This window comes from Sminthopsis crassicaudata, chromosome 4 (genome assembly GCF_048593235.1).
Source record: "Sminthopsis crassicaudata isolate SCR6 chromosome 4, ASM4859323v1, whole genome shotgun sequence".
Lineage (NCBI taxonomy): Eukaryota > Metazoa > Chordata > Mammalia > Dasyuromorphia > Dasyuridae > Sminthopsis > Sminthopsis crassicaudata.
The window spans coordinates 34,817,627-34,824,035 of NC_133620.1; the positions used below are offsets into that span (position 1 = coordinate 34,817,627).

A 6,409-nucleotide genomic window follows, 5' to 3' on the forward strand; every position below is an offset into this window, starting at 1 on the left:
AAGAGAGCTCTTTTTAAACTAATAAATGAAGAATTCTGTGTAGCTATATGCTTCATGATAAAACTGAATATGACTCGTGGCAAATTCTAGTTTTGAAATTCCCCAACTTTTTCTAATTGCAGAAGCCCAGATGTCTCGGTATTTTTCATAGCATCTTGAGGACAGAAAAAAAAATACCTGAGTCCTGTTTATAAAATTCTGTAACAAGGATTTATATCCTAGCAACTTAGTAGTCAGCTGAAAAATTAATATACATAAAAAGGAAGGAAAATGGCTTCTATTTTGTTCTTAAATAGCCACAATTACTAATGGGATATATATGCTCTTTAGACAAGAACAACTCCTCAGACCTTGGCATCCACTATCCCCAGCCCTCCATATTTCCTTTGCCAAGGTGATTTTTGCTCGCTATTTGCTTTTTAACTCAATAACTTCCTGAAACCTAGATTTGCAAACACATTTTGACAAAAACTAGAATTTACTATCCTAATCAAAAGCATAAATGAACAGACTCATCTCAAAAATTCTAGACAGTAGTTCATCTGGTGTCCGATAAACATTGAGTAGCCCTGTGTTTTCTTTGAAAATTAAAACATCACACAATGCTCCTTTGAGTTCTCTGTGACTCCTTGAGGGTGGCTCGATACACAATTTTGAGAATCACCTTCAAGTCTTTTTTTCAACATGATTCTCTTTAAGCTAATTGAAGACACCTCTGAAGTCCTCTTTATTCTTTTCCAAACTAAACATGCTCATTTTCTTTGTTATACCTTTCAAACTAATGGTTGTGTATTTGAAGGTCTCTGCTGTATTTTTCTCCTTTTCAAAATAAAACTTCCTTCTTTAATATTGTGACCTCTGTTTTTATATATTAGGTATAGAGTCCTCACATTTTCTATATCCAACATGTAAGAAGCATAAAATATGAACAAGAGTTCCCATGTGTATTTGAAGAGACAGATGTCATGGATAATAGAGGGTCTGGTTTGGAGTCAAGAAGATGTGAGTTAACATCCTACTCATGCTGGCTGTGTGACTGTGAACAAATTATTTCACTTCTTGACATCCTAGACAACTCTCTAGTTGCATTCTCAATGCAAAACTCCATTATCCATAGATCTGCCACTGTAGAAGTCAGTCTCTTGGTAAACTGATTTCTATCTAACAATAAACTTTCATTTTGCAACTAATATTTGGGAATGAGTGAGTTCTTTCACTCCTAAAATCTGAGGCCAATTTAAAGGGGATTCTTAATAACTCTTTTATAGCCACTAATTTCTAGACCACCAGGAATCTAGACCACTCAAACAGCATCACTATGGTATGGGAACACATCTAGGGACATAATTCTCATAAAGTCCTGGAAGAGAGGGGATGCTGGGAAATCTGGAGTTGAGTAAATCTGGGATCTCTGGGGTAAGGAGATCTCCATTCTGGAGTGCAGGAAAGATTTGCACAACAGAAAGTTATAAGAAATTATAGGGAAGAAGTAAAAAAGTGGGTTCCTAAAAGAGAAGAGGTTCTTCTCCAGGAAGCAGTGAAGAAATAACTCTGTACTAGACAGAAAGAAAAGGAATTTAAAAACAATTTGTGTTTGTGAGTGAGTGTGAGTCTGTGTTTTGATTTCTATGTTTCTCTCAGTCATCTTGGAGGGAGAGGTAGGAGCAATTGCCATTTTGCTCCCAGGGCCTGTGTCTCCATATCAGGTTTCAATTAGTTTAAGGCCATTTCAAAGTTTTTGGGCAGTCTAGGAGAATGGAGTTTTTAAGGTGGAAGAAGAATTTTCTCTCAAAAATGTAACCTAAATTACTGGGTGTTTAAATTTAAATTATATCTGTCATTTGTTGCTTGATCCACTTATTTTTAAAAATTAGATTATTTAATTTCCAATTGGCTTTTAGTCTATCTTTCCCTGCTCTTTTATTGAATATAATTTTATTGCATTATGGTCTGAAAAGGAAGCATTTGCTATTTCTGCACTTGATTGTAAGGTTTTTATATCTAATAAATGGTCAATTTTTGTGTAGGTGCCATGTACTACCACGAAAAAGGTATATTCTTTTCTGTCTCTATTCAATTTACTCCAGAGGTCTAATATATCTAGGTTTTCTAGGATTCTATTAATAACTCTAGGTTCTCTCTTGCTTATTTGTGGTTAGATTTGCCTGATTCTGAGAGGGGAATGTTGAAGTCCAATAAGATCAGAGGTGAAACAAGGAAGGCCATCATCACCACTATTATTCAACATTGTAATAGAAATGTTGGCTTAGGTATAAGAAAAGAAAAAAAATTAAAGGAATTAGAATGGGAAATAAGGAAATAAAACTATCTCTCTTTGTAAATGATACGATGATATACATAGAGAACTAGAAAAATCAAAAAACCTACTCAAAAAATTAGCAGCTTTATTAAAGTTGCTGGATATAAAACAAACCCCCACAAATCTTCAGTATTTCTCTGTTACTGACAAAACCCATCAGGAAGAGATAGAAAGAGAAATTCTATTTAAAACAACTGTAGACAACATAAATTATTTGGGTGTCTGTCTACCTGCCAGTACAAATCCAAGAACTATATGAACACAATTACAAAACACTTCTCACACAAATATAGTCAGAGCAAAACAATTTGGAAAATGTCAATAACTCACGGATAGACTAAATTAATATAATAAAAATGGCAATTCTGCCTAAATTGGTCTATTTGTTCAGTGCCAATCAAACCATCAAACTATCAAAAATTATTTATAGAACTAGAAAAGACTTGGTTATTTTCAGCGATTGAGTGATCTGAAGCAATCCCAAAAGACTTTGGACAGAAAATACTATCTTCAACCTAAAAAGAACTATGGAGATTGAATGTAAATCAACACATGCTATGCTTACTTCTTTTTTATGTTTTTTTTCTCTCTCTCTCATGGATTTTCCCTTTTGCTCTGATTATTGTCTTTAAACATTATTTATAAAGCAATATATATTAAAAATAAATAAATTTTTTAAAAATTAAATTGTGTAAGATAGAATTACTTTCAATTAATGCATCTGGGAATAAGATGTTAGAAATATGTATGCATTGATATTGAATTATTGCTACTAGAACTTTAAATCTGTATTTACTTTTAAGTTAAAAAATGGTTATTAAAACAAAATTTTCTAGTAACTTACCTAAAAGAGGTATCACTTTTTTGGTTGCACCTCCTTATTAGATGAAATATGTTGCTTTCTAAGTATATATTGGGAAATTTGTGAAAACAATCCATTTTCTAAAATTTTGTCAGCTCTACCGAGGTTCAAAGTTACTTAGATAGTACCTACATTGTGAATCTTAAAGTTTAAAAAAGTAGGTTTTAAAAACAAGCAATGAGAATAATTGATTTGCAAAAGCACTTGATAGTTTGAATGGAACATCTGGTTAGAATCTCACAAGCTAAAGTATTGATTTATAAAATGACTTTTTTTCCGGTTGGTCTATATATTACATTTGGAAAGCTGATTGTAAATTACACCAGATTCCTGTCCATTTTTGTGATAGGCCAGGTTGTGTCTGTTTAGCTATCACTTCTGAAAATTGTGAAATTGCTAATTAAGTTATCTGGAGTTATTGTCATAATATGGAAACCTAAACTTGATAAGTACTATTGTTTTGGATTATTATGTCAGGCTAAAAAAAGGAGTGGGATGGTGGGCACGAACACAGAGATGATCAGGATGTTGGGCTGGCACCAAATGCAATGGGCTGAGTTCCCCAAAAAGATGTGGGTTATGTAAATATTAGAAGATGATAGGTACCAAAAAGTAGGACTCAATTGCGTGAAGAATTCACCTTGGCCATTCTCTTTTGTAAAAAGTAGATTTCTTTAGGGAAGAGGTTGCAGACAAAATGGAGGGACGCAACAGAAACTAGGGGTGTTATATATGAAATAGAGTAGGAGAGCATAGAAAGGGGTTTTTGATAATTAATGATGACAGGGAAAGTTCCTTCCTTAGTGGAACTTGCATTGCCAAGAGAAAAGAAACACCCTATGAAGTGGTCATGCCATTAACTGGCAGGCTAAATCCTGAAAGGCACTTAGCACCCCAATGTGGGGTGGGGAATCAAAGTGGAGTTGGGAGAGATACCATGTGGCATAGGAGAAAGGAAAGGAGAAGGGGAAAGGGAAAGACATCAGAAGGCAGAGTGCTTTAACACTCTTGGTCTGACCAAAAGAAGGCAGTAACCATGGGATGCTCCATAAATAGATTTTATAGGCAAATTTAATCTCAGGGACATGACTGAGATTTCTGGCAGACCATGGTAAGGGGAAATTGTGGGTCTCAGGAGTTTGACATAACTTGGATCTCAGACTGGACCACCTGCCCAGAGTGATGGGACCTTGGAGCTAAACTGATTCTCTGCCTGAATAGGCTGAGACAGTGGACTCAACCCCTTCTCTGAGGTTCATTCCCCTGATTTGTGAATTTGCCAGGTTTGGAAAAGCCTGATTCTGGGTGAAGAATTCCAATCTTTTTAACCTCTAGGTTTCTGGAGATTTTTGAATGAGATTTCTAGTACTTAATTGAAAATTTAGGAATGAAAACTACATACTAGTTATTTGCACGATCTGCTGGCTTGAGAAGATGAGGAATTAGTCCAGTCTTCCTGTGGCTGTTCCTTAGAAGTAAAAGAACAAACCCATTCACCCCCACAGCTATTTAAATAAAATTCCTTTAGCATTAATTGTGTCTATTATTTGAAGGAATAGCTTTTATTTACATGTTATTAATAACTGAATATTTGGCTTAATTTCTCAAGTTTGTGGTCGTTTTAAGGCAAAATTATTTGTGATGCTGTATCAAAGGTTCTGCCACATAGCAATGCAAGAAACTTCCCAGAGAAGTTTTCTAGATTTCTGGGTAACTGCAAATTTTTTGAAAGAGAATGGATTTCAAAACCCATTCAGCAAATTACCTAATATTTATTAAGTGCATCATGTTTCATTGTTTAATGAATATGAGAGCAACTGGGATCTCTAAGTTTTCTTGAAGTCCCTAGAGTAGGATTTCAACCTGCCAGGCCTGCATCTAGCTTTGGCTGTGATCTGTAGACACAAGGGATATATAGTTTAGGATCTAAAGACTCTGATTAGTGAAAGCTGGTGTGGAGATGAAATCTCTTGGTGTGATAACTGATACTGTTTTGAGTTTTGAATTTTAGAATGATTTAAGTTAGTAACTCACCCTTTGAGAGAAATAGAATTAAGTTACTCAAATGGATTTCTGAGTTGGCAATAAGGTGGTATTTTTAAATACTATAATCAGATCCCTGCTTTTTCTTCTTATAGCAAATTTCCATAATCAGAGTAAGCAGTCAATAGAAGTCATAAGCACAGTTTAAGTATGTAATATCTTTCTGATTTCAATCTGAAAACACATATCTCACAACGAGGTAAATGAGTAGTTTGGCCTAGTTATCTGGCTCTTGCTAGATGTATATTTTTGTATGAAATAAGGTCCTTAAAAGACCTTAAATACATATATAAAAACAATTATTACAACTGTGGACCTGTTATTTTATTGATTATTGAAACTAATGCAGAACTATCTTTCCTATGGTTTAAAGAAGAGGATTTTAGTGTGTTCAAGTTTCCTTCTAGAGGGATGTAAGTTATGGAATAGTTTGTTACATCAATGGAAAAGTTACTTTTATTTAAGTTTGTTACTAATTTAGGAATAACATTTGTATAGTGTATCCTGTGACACAAACATCTTTTCTTTTTAATAATTTCTATTGAAAAGCAGGTGGCCAATCTATAATGGCCTTTACAATCCATCTACCACAAACCCTTGCAAAAGAGGGAAAATGTTTTTTTTAAAAGATACAGACAGAGGGACTACATATATATATAAAGTCTGCAAAAGTCTGGTTAATCTCTATCTCACTATACAGTTTTTGACAGAGATTTTGTGAATGTCTCTGTTATTCTGCTGAGATTCCCCCTTTCTGAAAATTGCTTTGGGGGTAGAATGTAATCTCTACAAAGAGATGATAGCTAACTATAGAATCCTCAGAGAAGGAATAAGCACATCTCCCAAGAATGAGACTCCTGCTCTGAGTGCTCTCTCACCATCTCCCTCTACTTCTCTTAGGTTGCTTTTCCTCTAGGCTTTGAGGAATACAAATTCAAATGAGCAGCTTCACAGATCTGACTCAACTCTACTGGATCTTCCATCAGCTCAAGTCCCTCCAAATGGACCCTGTAGGATGACCCTGCTCAACTCCCATTCTTGGCAGGAAATAATTTCAGAAGATGACCTTGTTACCCCACATTCCAAAAGACTTGGGCCCCATTTATTTGGGAAGGAAATTGAACTGCTTGGTAAATGGACGCTAAAGTACCCAGTGTCTGAGTGAGTTCTCTGTAAGAAGCCCA

The 6,409-nt window shown here is 34.9% G+C and overlaps 1 protein-coding gene across 1 annotated transcript in view; it reads left to right on the forward strand.

The window, feature by feature from the left end:
- LOC141541804 (guanylate-binding protein 1-like) overlaps positions 1-6,409 on the forward strand; it is a 125,426-nt gene that overhangs the window by 57,915 nt on the left and 61,102 nt on the right. The window lies entirely within an intron of this gene.